Source organism: Harpia harpyja, chromosome 7, assembly GCF_026419915.1.
Source record: "Harpia harpyja isolate bHarHar1 chromosome 7, bHarHar1 primary haplotype, whole genome shotgun sequence".
NCBI lineage: Eukaryota > Metazoa > Chordata > Aves > Accipitriformes > Accipitridae > Harpia > Harpia harpyja.
In genome coordinates, this window is record NC_068946.1 from 35,821,668 (window position 1) to 35,837,318 (window position 15,651).

At 37.4% G+C, this 15,651-nt stretch overlaps 1 protein-coding gene across 8 annotated transcripts in view; it reads right to left on the reverse strand.

The window, feature by feature from the left end:
* Positions 1–15,651, reverse strand: part of B3GALT1 (beta-1,3-galactosyltransferase 1) — a 219,785-nt gene that overhangs the window by 41,828 nt on the left and 162,306 nt on the right. The gene's annotated exons all lie outside the window — the stretch shown is intronic.

The window sequence follows — 15,651 nt, forward strand, 5'->3', positions numbered from 1 at the left end:
AACTAAAATATGAACATTTCATTTTATGGGGTTTTTACCTCTGGAAGTACGCAGAATACCAGGAAATGACAGTGCCCAGAGGGACTGGTACCCAGTAAGGGTTGGAGATTCAATGCATCTATCACTTGTGTAACTTAAATTTTATTAAAATCAACAGCCATTTTACCACTCATATCCACTACACTGATATCCACTGTGCTGTAAAAGCACTCAGACAAGTACAGAGCACTTGCAAATCTCACCATAAATTGCACATTTCTGTGAGCTTGTTGGGGTATGCAGTTTCTTCAAAATTTCAGTCATTCATAGCAAACCAAAGCATGTTATCAAGCTTGTTGTCAAATGAGTATGCAGTGATGCACAAAGTATGTATTTTAGATCCTGGATTGTTAGGAGATTATGTAGGCTTACATGGACTAATATGAAAGTAAGCTCTTTCGCATCTGTTCAGAAACTAATGTAATTTTAAAGTGACACTTCAGTATTCTTGTATGTTTTTTGCCTAAGAACACATGATAGCAGAGCCTTTCCTACTCTGGCAGGTATTTATAATGCGTTGTTTAGATGACTGCAGCCACTAACTACTGGAAAATCTGAAAAGAGAAGTGTAAAAGAAATTAGGGTGTTCAGCTATAGTATAAAACCAGCACAGGTTAGAATATTCTAAGTGTTATATAAAAGGAAATAGAAGTTTAAAATTTCACGTGCCATTTTCCCTGAAAATGTTGCACTATAGACATAAATTGAAAAGACATAAAAAGATCAGAAGTCCAGCAACAAAGCCAAGAAAGAAGAGTCCTAAATGTTTAGATCCTGTCAGAGGAAAGTTGATTTTTATGTTGCAGACTATGTCAAAATATATTTTAAAATTCCTTGATAAATTTTCCTTTTGTAAGAAGCTCAAGGGCTTCTTCAGACTCAGCTTTAGCTGCAGTCCTAACGTTGACAAACAGGTAGATTTGGTAAAGGGGTTTAGGCAGCTACAAATAAAGAATGTCTCAGTCTATTGCTGTGCAGTCTGGCACCCCAAATCGCCATCACCTCCAGGCACATGCACTGAATTCAGTGCTTCCCAGTGGTGGTCAGGGGCCTGTCTCAAACTGGTAAAGTAGGAGACACAAGAGGAAAGCTGCAGATCTCATAGCTGTTCTATGCTTGAGCCCTTCCAACTTAAGTTACTCATCTGTTCCTTGCTATGCTGAATACAAAAGAAAGAAATGGTCCCGAAAGTAAAATATAGAGCTCCCCGTTCTTAGATGAGAGAGCTATTAGGCTGCAAAACTCCTCCTTGCCTTTTTCCAGATCCATAAATCTCTCTGGAGAGTGCAAGAGCTTTAACTGTCCAGATGGAGCTTAGTGCACCATGACCATGGGATATTGGGTACAGGTCTGGATTTAGGGTCCCTCCAACACATTTCACTATGGAAAATCACACTTCTGGACTTAATTCCCAGGCTGGTGGGCTGGAGAGAGCCGTGGGGCCAGGGCAGAGCACTGATCAGGGAGGGCAGGAGGGCAGGCCCAGCAGCATGTGTGCCTGACAGATGCTGGCCGCACTGTGCCGGTGTGCCTACCCCTCTTCTGGCTTCTCTCAGGCACAGCACCTGGCCTTTCTCTGCTCTGAGGAGCGTGATCCTCACACTGCTAGTTAAGGTGAAAAACCATAAGGCTGCATTTGTGATGTGATGAGCAGTGAAGGTGCGGGAGTAGGAAGAGAAGAGACGAACTTGTGAGTCCCATTAAAGCTGAGCTGTCTGCCAGCCAGGTACCGGGTTCTTGGGCTCTGGGCTCAGCATCTGAAATGCCGTCCATGGCCTGTTGTTACTAGCTATTGAAGATTTTCTCTTAGTGGTTGAACCAGAACCCTCGTTAGCACACACCTGTACTGTGCTTTCTCAGGGCAGACACAGCTTGCTTTACAGAGTCCAGATAGGTATTGCTCCAGCTAGTCTCATCAAAGCTCTTATTAAATAGTAACATGAACCCTTGGTAACCAGAGTTGCCAGTGTCTGTCAGAAATAAGGTTCACTTAAATTATTTAGAAAAAGGGAGGTAGTCGCTGCTTTAACAAATACTCTCCCCTGGTGAAACATTTCCTAGAAGTTAAAACAGGAGTATATTTTAGGAGATATTAATTGTGCCGTAAGGTTTCCTGCTGATTTGGTCTATGATCTCTGCTGTTTAGCTGTTCTCTATCTACAAAACTTAGGTGATCCTATATCATTCAATGTTTCAGTGATGCTTATGTTATTTATAATTCTCAGATGCTCTGCTGGAAAGTTGCGCAGTAGGATAAATCTTGAATGTATTACTGTACAGTTTGTCAATAGATAAAGAATTTCAGGCTTTTAAAAAAAGTATTTCTCTATTAAAATGAAGATTTAATCCATGCTGTGTCAGGAACACTGATTTTATGATGATGGATGCTGAATGAAAGGTTTTAGAATAGATAAAGAAGAATGTAAGTTATGGGTTATTATCAGTTTTCGCTTGAGTTTTTTTTTCTCATAATTTCTGGATGGGTCTCTTTCTTTGGCAGGCTCCCAGAACACCAAGTAACCATAGTAGGCTGTCGGACATATGCTATTAAAACTGATTGTCCGTGGCAGTGTTCAGACAATTTATATATTCCCTAAAACTTATTTTAAAAGGTCTTTTTTGTTCACCTTCTATCTTGAAAGCCAGTTTCAACAAGCAGTACTGAGAGATTTTGATTTACTGTTATGAGCGATGGTTTTAAATGTGCTGGCACTTTCACAGGAGGATGAAAAATATACTCGTGTTACGTTTTTTTTGACCCTGCCTGGGATTTCAGGTACATAAAGCATATTGTGCTTTTGCTGTTCAAAGGCTTCTCTGACATTCCCAATGACATTTAGATATGGATTAATATTTTGTTGATTATTTTGGGGCTAAGCATTACTAAATACAAAGTCTGTGTATGTTGCAAATCTCTTAATAAGAATGAATAATTCTCTGAACATCTGTAAAAAAATCTGTCATTCCGTGATTTTATTACAATCAAGTAATCAGCAGTTTTATACCTGACTGGGAGTATAAAATACTAAGAACCTATGAATGCTACAGCTTTGTTAGGAATACGATTACTAAGATTTTGAAGATCCTGTCCATCAGTTGTCCTACAGAAAACAGCAAAGGTGACAAATTTGGGGAATGATGAATCAGTGCTGAAATATTAGCACTAGGAAAATGCCAAACTAAGTGTACAAATATTCTGTATTCATTAAGACTAAGGATATGTGGGTATATATTAATACTGGGTATATAGAAAGATAATACCATTAACCAGTCACCATGCAATATCACCTCTCCATCCTTTTATTCAGGAAGGACTGTTGTATATGTCTCCCACAAATTTAATCACTTTTATCTTGCTGAAAATACTACAATCTGAAATAGATTTTTTTTCCTGAATAAATATTTCATTAAGAAGTTCTGTTTTATTTATGTATGCAACATGTATTTTTCTTAGAATGATTTGGCTTTGATTTAAAATTCTTCATATGTGATATTCTGGCTTCCAGGTTCAAAGTTGGATCTTTTCGGTAAAAAATGAGCTTTTTATTGATCTTTAAAATTCAGTCCTCAGCATGAAAAGAGTAAATGCTCAAACTAAATATGTGGAATAACTTGAATTTTGACTTTTTTGTTAGTAGAAATATGCTAGGTTGAATTTTACTTAGGACAAGATTTTCAATTTCTCAAAAATAAACAACAGTTTCCTGCCCAGCTCTGTGCAAGTGCTATTTTACACTGAGCTGCTCCCAGCTATTCACAACCATTAGTGACGTAGACTTCTAGAAAATTAGAGTCTGACTTTTGGATGGCCTAATTTTGTGGTCACTAGTATGAAAAACTTTAGAACAGCTTAATTGCAGAGTACCATGATTGTTACTATCTTCAGTTGAGTGAATGGTGCTCCAGGCATCTAAAAATTAGAACCTCAGTTTTGCTTTTTATTATCATCAGTGGTATTCTAAAATCTGAGTTTAATCATGCAATGAGTACTCTAGTTGCTCTAAGACTGGGATGTCACAGAGGACATCTTTTTCTGGTTCAGTTATCCCAACAGATGTCCTTTACCTCTTCTTTTTCTACAAGTTGAAGTGAACTGAAAGATGCATTTGCTTTATTTCAAGCCTTAGTGCTGCTTATGTTTAAGGAGTAGCATAGGTTACAGAAATATCTGCTTGTCAAATTTTACTTTGTGTATAGTTTGACTGACATGAGCTGTCTTTTCTTTCCACCCTACTACATATATATGGTTATGTCACATGACAGAATTTCCCAGTTCCTTTTTAACTATATAGTGATTGTTTCAGATTACTGTCATAGGTGTGCTTGTGAGGTATTTGGTGCTCTAGGATGGGGAGTTCTCTGCAGGAAGTAAAAAATCTATTTCCATACCTTTTACCAGAGTCTTGCTATCTTTGCTGCAATTAGATGATTATTAGCTTTTGAATGCTATGGTTACAGACAAATAGCTTCATATTTACATGAACTATCAGGCAACCATTAACTTGGAACTACTCTAATATCTAACAGACCTTTCTACTTATCGAAGTTTTTCTGAGGTACTCATAATCTTCTACAAAATTGGACAGTTGGGTTATATTATGGTGATGTCCAGAAAACTCCATGTTTATCAGTTTCAGCATAGATATTTATATAAACATCTAAGACTTCTCTTATCTTGGCATGCATAGTTCTTCATGGTACACTCTTCAGACCAGTGAGAAAAATCCTCATAGATGGAAAAGCACAATTCTAATGAAGCCATTTTATTCTTTGTGTGTTGTTAGAAACTTCCTGATGTTTTATTCTGTGAAGATTGAAGTCTGTATGTACGTATTTGCAAGGATCTGAGAAATGTTTAGCCATACATTTTGAGCAGGAGAGAATAGATGAGTAGTGTTTGGGGTTTTTTATTTTTAAATTCCAAGTAAATAAACAATTGTGTTTGTAAATATAGCAACAGTAGCACTCCAGTATCTTAAGAGTGATGTCATAAAGACCATTTAAATGCTTGGACTTAATTAAGTAAATCATAGAATCATAGAATCATTTTGGTTGGAAAAGACCTTCAAGATCATCGAGTCCAACCATTAACCATGCCCCCTAAACCATGTTCTGGAGTACCCTATCCACTCGCTTTTTAAATACCTCCAGGGATGGTGACTCAACCGCTTCCCTGGGCAGCCCATTCCAATGTTTGACAACCCTCTCAGTAAAAAAATTTTTCCTAACATCTAACCTAAATCTCCCTTGCCTCAACTTGAGGCTATTTCCTCTTGTCCTATCTCCAGCCACCTGACAGAAGAGACCAGCACCCACCTCACTACAACCTCCTTTCAGGTAGCTGTAGAGAGCAATAAGGTCTCCCCTCAGCCTCCTCTTTTCTAGACTGAACAACCCCAGCTCCCTCAGCCGCTCCTCATAAGACTTGTGCTCAAGGCCCCTCACCAACTTGGCTGCTCTCCTCTGGACACGCTCTAGCAGCTCAGTGTCTTTCCTGTAGTGAGGGGCCCAAAACTGAACACAGCGCTCGAGGTGCGGCCTCACCAGTGCCAAGTACAGGGGAACAAGCACCTCCCTGTTCCTGCTGGCCACACTGTTTCTGATAGAGGCCAGGATGCCGTTGGCCTTCTTGGCCACCTGGGCACACTGCTGGCTCATATTCAGCCGGCTGTCAACCAGCACACCCAGGTCTTTCTCTGCCGGACAGCTTTCCAGCCACTCTTCCCCAAGCCTGTAGCGCTGCATGGGGTTGCCGTGACCGAAGTGCAGGACCTGGCACTTGGCCTTGTTGAACTTCATACGATTGGCCTCAGCCCATTGATCCCGCCTGTCCAGATCTCTCTGTAGAGCCTCCCTACCCTCAAGCAGATCGACCCTGCCTCCCAACTTGGTGTCGTCTGCAAACTTGCTGAGGGTGCACTCAATCCCCTCATCCAAATCATCAATAAAGATATTAAACAGAACAGGGCCCAACACCGAGCCCTGGGGAACACCACTTTTGACCCGCCGCCAACTGGATTTCACCCCATTCACCACTACCCTCTGGGCTCGGCCATCCAGCCAGTTTTTCACCCAGTGAATAGTGCACTTATCCAGGCCACGAGACGCCAGCTTCTCAAGGAGTATGCCATGAGAGACAGTGTCAAAGGCCTAAATGTCTAAGTGAAAACCAAGAAAAGAAACAACAAAGGTAAATCAACATCTTATAGTGGATTGTAAAATGCTACAAAATTCCAGAAAGAATGTGGCCCAAACTGAAACCATTGAAGTCAGTAGGAATCTTGTACAATCTAGTGTGGCTCGGCAGTAGGAGGAAAAAGGAGGAAGCTGGGATACTTCTTGCTGTGTATACACTGACTATGTATGCTGTCACAGAAATCAGAATTTAGAAGAATAATCTGCTCTGTTGCTTGAGGTCTCTCAATGCTTCCTTGAAAAAGCAACATGCATCCTGGATGGTCACCTACTATGGGTATGAAAGCCACACATGAAGAAAAGAAAGTGTGATGATAGTTTCATATTTCTTCTTGTACCCCAGAGTGTCCCAATATGCATTTTTATTATGTTTATAGAATGTCTTTTGGCTATGCAGTGTTAAAAATTGTCCATAGCCTTTTACTCCTCCTTCGTTTCTCATTTATGCACTATAAATCAGATATGCCACTCATTCCTCTTGACAGTCTCAATTTATAGTTGAGCTGGAGTTTCCCAGATACAGCTAGTCATGGTTCTCAACTACAGCATGTGTGAGGCCAAATTGTACTTTTCATGGACTTCTTAAGGAGGTTAGATGCACCATTACTTTGTATTATGATCCATCCTGTTACATGGAGTTAAGACTGTCTTGACCAGCTATCGTGCAACCTCACTTTGCCTTTGCCATGTTTGCTAAGTCAACTAAAAGTCTCTGTCAAATACCTTCTGCATTCTTTGACAATGAAGCAAATGTCCTTGTGGTGCATTAGAGCAGATTTTTGTGTAATGAAATTTATAATCTGTGTGCATTTAGACAATCTTTATGACCTATAAGTGTAGAAAATACTACAAAATAAAAGCACATTGAATAGCCTAAACATCCAGTCACCTGCATGTGGGTACCTCTTATCGTATTGTGTAATACTTTTGAACACTATGATCCTCCTGAAATATACACAGAACCCTGAAGTTCTGTGGTTTGCATTTTAATAGAATAGATGTATAATGACTGGTTCTTAGCACCTTGATTGACATAATCCTGACATGCAATGGGTGAAGTTTGATCCTTGGAACCATCTATCTGATTTGCATGACCGACTTATGCACAAATATGCAGCTAGAGGTAGAATAAATGGGCTTTGTGATGACAATATAATACAGAGCTCCAGGTGGCCTCTTTAGACAAACAGAGCTTTCATATTAATACCTTGATGTTACATATGGAATGAAAAGAAAGACCTTTTCTCTAATAACATGCACAAAGACTTTCATGGATATTTTGTTATTTTAAATTGCACATGTGTGCAGTAAAATTGAAACCTAATATTGACATAGCTCTGAAGTAAATGAAAAGATGATTATTATCACCAGAAATATTGGCTAGTGTGTGTTTAAGTAACTTGCAGATTACACTGCTCTGAACATATAATTCTAGTTGGTTTATGTTCCTTTAGATTTATAAAGACTTTTCCCTCATCTCTTTTCCTAGTCTGTTTGTAAAAATGTAAATATATCTAAATATAAAAACTATAGCTTTTCCAATAAGCATGACCAAGCGTATGTCAGAAGCTACTTGCCCTGAGGTAGAGCATATAAATTATGGTTAACCACATCAAGCTATTTTTAATCAATACTTTCATTCTGAGTCACTTTTCCATTAGTGACTTGTGTAATACTAACCCAACTTTTTGGGTTAAGGAGCTTGTGCAGACCTTAAAGTTCCAAATACCTTTCTGAACAATTAATAATCTGTGCAAAACAGGAATAGTGGCTCTATGGAGACATGAAGTACCATTGCAAGTTTAAAATTACTAGAAAATACTGAACAAAAAAAATTATAACAAGGTAATCAGGCAGACCTTGGTGAATCCTTGTTAAAGTAGAGCATTAAAATACCTTTTGGTTTGTTTTTTTTTTTCTTTTCATTCTTGTTCCACTTATCAGCGGTAGGACAGCTATTGCTTTTTCTGTACGAAACATACTGGGCAAGGTGTACAGCTGGAATGCCAAGTGGAAATGAATTACAGCAGAACATGGAGGGGATAAAAAGAAAAATCTTCCTAACAGAAATATGGCACCTTATGTATGTGCAGTGTACGCTTTCTTGCAGTGACTGGCTGTTACTGGGGAAGAAAGATGAGAGATGTGTAATGCTTCCCATCCCTAATCTCCCTCCTCACAAAGGTCAGTGTCTCAGCAGCACCCTCAGCATGCTCAGTCACTATAGTGGGAAATGTTTCCCTTCCTTGCCTGTCATGCCCTGATGGAATTTTAATTCTACAGTTGTAGTCTGTCCCTTTAAAACTAATATGTCAGAGTCTGTTTTCTTCTTCAGAAATATTCAGAACTGGGATATGAGCTTAAACCATTTCCATATTTTGGCAAGAAGGGCTCATATGGTCCAACATATCTGCTTGGTAGCTTCAGTGCTTTGAATAGTGATTGCAACAACATAACTCTCATAGCAAACTGGGAATAGGCAAGGTTTGTGCTTTGAATGTTACTTAATCATTAATTAAAGGTAGCTTGAAACTGAGGGTATAATCAGTGAATGGTAGTACCCATCCTTGGCCACTGTATATATCAACTTGCTGCCTGGGTGGGAGTTTGAAGCGGGATTCTGCTTTGGCTGTTCAGTGAGTTTGTCATTGTTCTGCCCTTTGGTTAGTTCATCCAGAGATGCTATATATAGGTTGTGCATTCAGAACGACACCAGATGCACAGAGCAGAAAAACAGAATTGCTAAACACTTTTCTTTTACAAGACACTTTTCATTTCCCAGAGCGTTTGTTGATATTCTGGGGGAGGGGATATCTTTTGGTGCTATTTCATAGAGATTGTTGTGTAATTGGGCAGGTATTAATCCAAACTCAGTTTATTTTTATGTTTCAGGATCTCTGTCTTGCACTGTCCAAAAAACTTAGGGTTCAGACTTCAGCTTTGAACTTACATAGTAGGAGACATTCAGAACACTGTGATTAAGGTTCATTCCATACCTTCCACTAGAATTCATAAGCAATGGTTTCACCCATTTACAATGCATAGAAAATTATAGAATAAACCAGAACATACTAGTGATAGTTTAGACCGTTTTTGTGCTAGCTTTACAGGAATAAAAATAACCATCTGCATAGAATTAAAAATATTAAATTGCACTCTTGTCTATAAAACTGAAAAGCTTGAAGGGCATGCACTTATTACTGCATCTAAAATGTGCCTTTGTTTGTCAATGCTGAATTGGTTTAAATTTCTGCTCTTTTTTTTCTAGAATTTTTCTGTACATAGGATTTTTGTCATGTATGTTAGGAAAGAGTTGTTTTTTATGCAAAGTCCCTGTGTTTGGATTTGAGACTATTTAATGGCGGTGGTAGAAATGCTCACGCTTTGCTGAAAATTAATAGCAGAAGTAGTCCTATGCAATTTATTTCACTATAGTACTTTGTCCAAGATAAAGCTAAAGAAAAATTAGTCACGTGTCCAACTTTTCCTTCAATTACTTTTCTTCAAAGGCTTTTATCAGCTATTTCTGATGTATATTCTTCTAAGTGAAAACAGTTAATAGTTCAACATATCTCAGCCTGAAAATATTCTACACGGTATGACAGATACACAAGACACCTGCAAGGAATGTCAGCTATTTTATATCTGAGCTGATGCATAGCTGATTTTAATTTTGGACCAGAATCTTTCTTTTGTGTCACTTTACTCTGGCCAAAATCACTATGGAAATTGTTTTGCAGCTTGTGTGGAATGAGGTTGTGGTTTTCATTTGTTTCCTAATAAGACGGTCTAGCATAGTAACTGTGAAAACTGACTTTACCTGATGCCTTTTATGGTCCTTTTGTGAAGGTTAAAGAAATAAGAACAGCAAATCCTCAGGCAACTAAACATGTGGTGGTTTTTAGATTGCCTGTGAGAGACAAAGTGGGTAAGTTTGATCCTCATGATGTAGTGTCTGTTCTGTGAGCAAATACAAAACCCTCATTCACAGATGTTTGTTTGGACACTTTCCCCAAAAGCTGTTTTCATATATGAAAACCCCAAAAGTCTGAATGTATTTTGTAGCTTGGCAAGCAGAAAACATGCAGACACTGTCAGAGAAATGCTGATCCTACATTTCATTAACCTGTGTGTCCTCTTTAACGTAGAGGACACAGTTATGCTGTGTAGTATCTTTTATAGAGATATAAGGGTGCCCGTTATTACAATGTGGAAGAAGAAATGGAAGATTCAGCAGGACAGGAACATTTCTATATTATAGCCAAAACAATAAAATCTGCCTTACAATTACTGCTTTCCAGCAGTGGTAATTCCTGCAAAGACATAAAAGTACTGTTGAGCAGCTTATACATGAATAGAAAGGAATAATCACTGGTTGATACGTTACTAGGATTTTTTTTTTTTATTTCATCTGCTTCCTTAAGTTTGGTCTAAATGTGGAACTTTTTGAAAGCCACATATAAGTGGTGTATACACTAATCCTATTATTCATTAATAGGATTAATGAGTGTACCTCCTGTATAGAGCTTTGAAAATGTACCCTCTAGGTCCCAACCTTCCCTTTTTTTTTTTTTTTTTTTGTGAATTGATTGTCAAGATAATCCACACATATGCAAGAACTTTCTAACATACGAATTATATATCTCTTCATGGGTCTGAATTTTGGTCTGTGTTTATCACTAGTAAGCATTGTTTCTATACCTAGGGGCATTCTAGCAAAACAGTGAAAGTGAGTAATATGTTATACTGATGCTTTTAATGGTTATCAGTTCTGTTTAGGCAAGACATCTTGGATGAAAGAATTAAAGTTATCTTTTAAAAAAAAAAATCATAAATTCACTCATCTGTAATTTCAAAAACAAATAGACAAATTAATGTATTATAAAGTTCAAAGAAACTGAAATAGAAGTACTTATGCATTATTAAAGATGCAAGCAACTTTTGTAGCTCATGATGTCCTGGCTGCTGTTTTTCCCTAAGCTGAGTAGACACTGATCTGAAAGACATCATGTGTCTCAGTTTAAAGATCCAAAGTTGTCTTGTAGGCAGGTACGTTTTCAGAAATATCATTGGTGTTCCTATAGAACTAAAGTTTTACAAAGGCAGGTTTTTCTGTCTATTTGAACACAAAAATCTGCTAGAATTGCTTATTAACAAAACTCAAGAGCTCTCTTATCAATTAAAAAGAAACAAGACACTCCCTAGTATTATCATATGCTTTTCTTGTTGATATGTATTTGAAGCCACTTCATCATCTTCAGAGGCAAGGTGCTTATGTCTGCCATTCTGTGACTGAAAGCAGTTTTCAAGCTGGGATGTAGCTTAATTGGTGAGTTTGAGTTGTTTTTTTTTTTTTAAATTTCTTTTTCCCCAGAATGACTCTTGAGTCTTATCCACATCCCTATGCTATGATCAGTGAACAAAAAAAGAGAAAGACAGTAAATGAAATTCTTAGCTGATATGTGGTCTAGTAAGAAATTATAATAGCAGTATTATATATAGTGAGACCAAAAGCATACTGCTTTTGAACTCAGGAGCACCTTTTTTTCTTTGATAGAAGAGATTCTGTTTTCGAATCTGATATCCTATCTATTGATCAGACATTACAACCTTAATTTGGCACAACTGAACCCCTTCTTAAATGTCTTTCATAAAAAAATTCTGAAGAGGAAGAACCTAAAGATGATTCAAGCCTCATCATGAGATAACTTTGGTTCATCCCTATTTTGTAAAAAAAGACTTGACTGATTTTTGTCATTCTAAAAGCAATTATGAGCAAAACTTCTGCTAAATACCTGTTGGAGAATGAATTTCAGGATTCTTTCTCATCCATATGCTGGAGGGAAGGGTTTTGTTTCAAATATTTTTGATACACAATTTTTGTTTTTGTAAACAGACTTTTTTCTTACACAGAATTTAGTAAATTCAAATTCATCTGCATGATCATGTTAGAATTGTATTCAAGGTGGAAATGGAAATTTAGACTGCCTAAATATTGTTCTTCCCAAGATTTCCTTCAGGCTTTTCCACCCTTGGGTACTAAAATGTGCAGACATCTAGCTTGTTTTATATTGCTTAAAGCTGGAGCTGCTGCAAACTTTTTTCATCAAGAGCACAATGCTATAAGCTCTTCTTTATGAAAACTCATCAAATTCCTTGGGCTCTGGGTATACAAACATGTGCAATGCTTAGTCCTGGCCCTTTGTTCAGACTAGTGTTAGAAAGAGGGTTAGAAGTTGTATACCACAAAAGACTTTTCTTATGTTTTGTTTTGTGTCTTCTAGCTGTGACAAGTATATTTGTATGCTTTAGCTTTCTATTTCTGAAACAAAGACCAGTGTAATCAATGCTCTTCAACAGAGTTATCCAGATGGAGAAGGTAGGAAACCAGATGTTTTTGAAGATACGAGATGGAATTTGGGGTGCTGTGTTTTAGTCCGTAGCCTCTGGAATATATGCTTAAATATGATTAAGGGTAAGATTCCAAAACAATCTATTTTTGGGTGACAAGTGTAATGCTATGCTAGCCCTGTCTTGCAGCACCCTAGGTAACTTGTCTGGGTGTAAGTCAAAAATACTTCTTACAGAAGTCTCTGATGAAGAAGCTAGAGTTTTCAAGTGGAGATTTAAAGCCTGGAAGCTTACCAACTTTTGTCTTGTTAAGAAGAATATATTAATTAGTTACAAGATTAGTCCCATTAAAACCAGTGACAAAACTCATTCTGCTCACTGTGATATTCAGCACAATATGGAAATTAAAGGTTAAAATTTGTTATTGGCTGCTACTTTTTGACGTACTTGGTTGAAAAAATGAGTTATGGTCCTATGACTACAAGTTGTCGGTTAAGATAATGATTATTCAGTAGCTGAAAATTTTTAGAATTTACTACTAATTGGGAAGTTAGATAATAACAAGATCACTAGAGGTTAAGCAACAGGATTTGGAAAGATTTATGGACATATAAAAAAAGGAGTTCAGAATGTCATGTTAAGGCAAATGGTGAGGATATGAGACTATCAGTGTGTGTGTATTAGTAGCAGAAAAATCATGGCGGTGAGAGAAACATCACTGGTATGTTGAATCTCCAGCATTAAAAATGTTCATACTTGTTTTGGTGTTTATGAATGTTCCAACTGTTACCATGTGATGAGGGAAAGCAGCACTTTGTGTGTACAATGATGCCTCATAATATCATTGCTACCCAAATTAAATTAATGTTATAGGAACTCCGCAGTGCTTTCGATGCAGAACAACTACTAAGAGCCTGCTGAAGCAGAGAGTATGTTTTCATATCTCTCTGATGACCAGCCCTCTGGGCTCAGATAAGAGGAGGTTGAGAGAATGGTTTTTTGGTCCATAATAATATCTGAGTAGCAATGTCCACGTAGCTTTTAAATCAGCTATGATTACTAACTAAAAAAAGTTATATCCAGGCTGTGTGCTCTTTATAGGTAGCAGAAAGATGCATTTCCCAAATTGTTTTTGAAGGAGGGGCAAATGTTATTTTTGGTTGATAAATGGGATTAGTGTTCTTTGAGAGACAGTGGTATCAGGTAAAATCTACATCTGTTTTGCTGTAATAGTAATATAATTTCAAAATGTAACTTTCCTTTTTCTTACTTCTTTCCCCCGATATTCTATACTGACATTGTGCCAGATGTGTTATCCAGTCAGCTTGCCTGCTTTGCCTCTGAAGAAGTCATGTGTATATAATATTATTTTACATAGGGGAGATTGTTTTTACTAGCATATTTTACTCTTCAAAGATTTAAATTCCTTTTGTGAAGAGCTTTTTACTCCTGGAGGAGAATAAATTGACAGAAGCATAAAACATTTGCTACCTCTTTCTCAACCTCTTTTTGCTTCAGTATTTTAATCATTTATCAAATGATTCTTCTCTGCAAAATTATGTCATTATAGAAGACAGTCAGGCCATCTACAAGATACATTCTGGAGTTCTTACATTGACTTAATGAAAATTCCAGTAGTAGACATATCTGTTAACTTTTTTTAATTTTGCAATCAATAATCTATTATTGATCTTTCCCTGAGCTTAACTCTTGATGTATTAGCGAAGTCTAAGATTACATCTGTAATGCATTTCTAACAGAAAAATGGTTTTCAGTCTGCCTGAAATGTTTGTTATTCACTAATATGGCAGTTATTGCTAACTGAATAAGTTCAAGAACAGAATATATTTATTTTTGCATGTATTTTCCTGATGTTCTAGAACAGTGTTTTAGACAGAAAATTAGTATGACCTTATGTTAATAAAGTTAGGGAATCAAAAAACATTTTGCAAAATACTTTATTTCACAGATGTATATTTTCAGAGAGAAGGCAAGTACAAAACCCCACAACTTCATATGGAAGTCAGTGGGAGTTCTGACCTACTTAGGCTTATGCAATTTTAACCATTGTATTTCTGTGTCAAACTATGTAATGTAATTTATTTTTTGATTTGGGTTTGGTCTGCTTTCAAAACACTATTCAAGAGGATTTTTATCGTATATGTAAATCTAAACCAATCTTGTTTTATCAGTGCAGTGGATTAGCTTACGTCTCTTAGGACAGGATTTAAAGTAAGAGTCATCTGCTTCTGTGCAAATCTTTTGTTAGTAACAGCTAAAATAAGCACGACTAATACTCCTGGCTACAGAACTGAATTTCAAACTTTTAAAACAAACACTAATTAGATGACATGGTCTGTAGGAATCAAATTGAAGCAGAAGTGTAAATGAAATACTGATAAAATCAGACAATGCACTCTAGACCTCTTCCATTCATGGTACTTTTTCTCTACACAAACTTGCCAGTTAAACACAAGTATTTTGTGACCTTGTAAAAGCCTGACATTTGTATTCTTTTTGTTTTAGCTCTTAGTAAATGCATTCAGTTTTCTGTTAATAACTGAAGAAAAAAGAGGTGCAAAGAGGACAATAGAGGGATACATTGCTATTTTGCTACTAATTAAAATAACTGGGTATTTTGTGTCTATTGTGGGTTAACCCCAGTAGGCTGATATTTATCCATTTCCAGGAAAGTAGGGCATCATTGTGCGTAACAGTTACTTGGGAAGACATGCCATAACTCTGAACGTCCCCCCTTCCTCTTTCTTTCCCCCAGCTTTGTGGCTGAGCATGACATAATATGGTATGGGATATCCCTCTGGTCATTTGGGGTCAGCTGTCTTGGCTGTGTCCCCTCCCAACTTCTTGTGCACCTCCAGCCTCCTTGCTGGTGGAGCAACATGAGAAACAGAGAATGCCTTGATGCTGTGCAAGCACTGTTCAGCAATAGCTCAAACATTGGTGTGTTATCAACACTGTTCTGGTCACAAGTCCAAACATGGCACCATACGAACTGCTATGAAGAAAACTAGCTCTATCCCAGCCAAAACCTGTACAGTGTCTGAA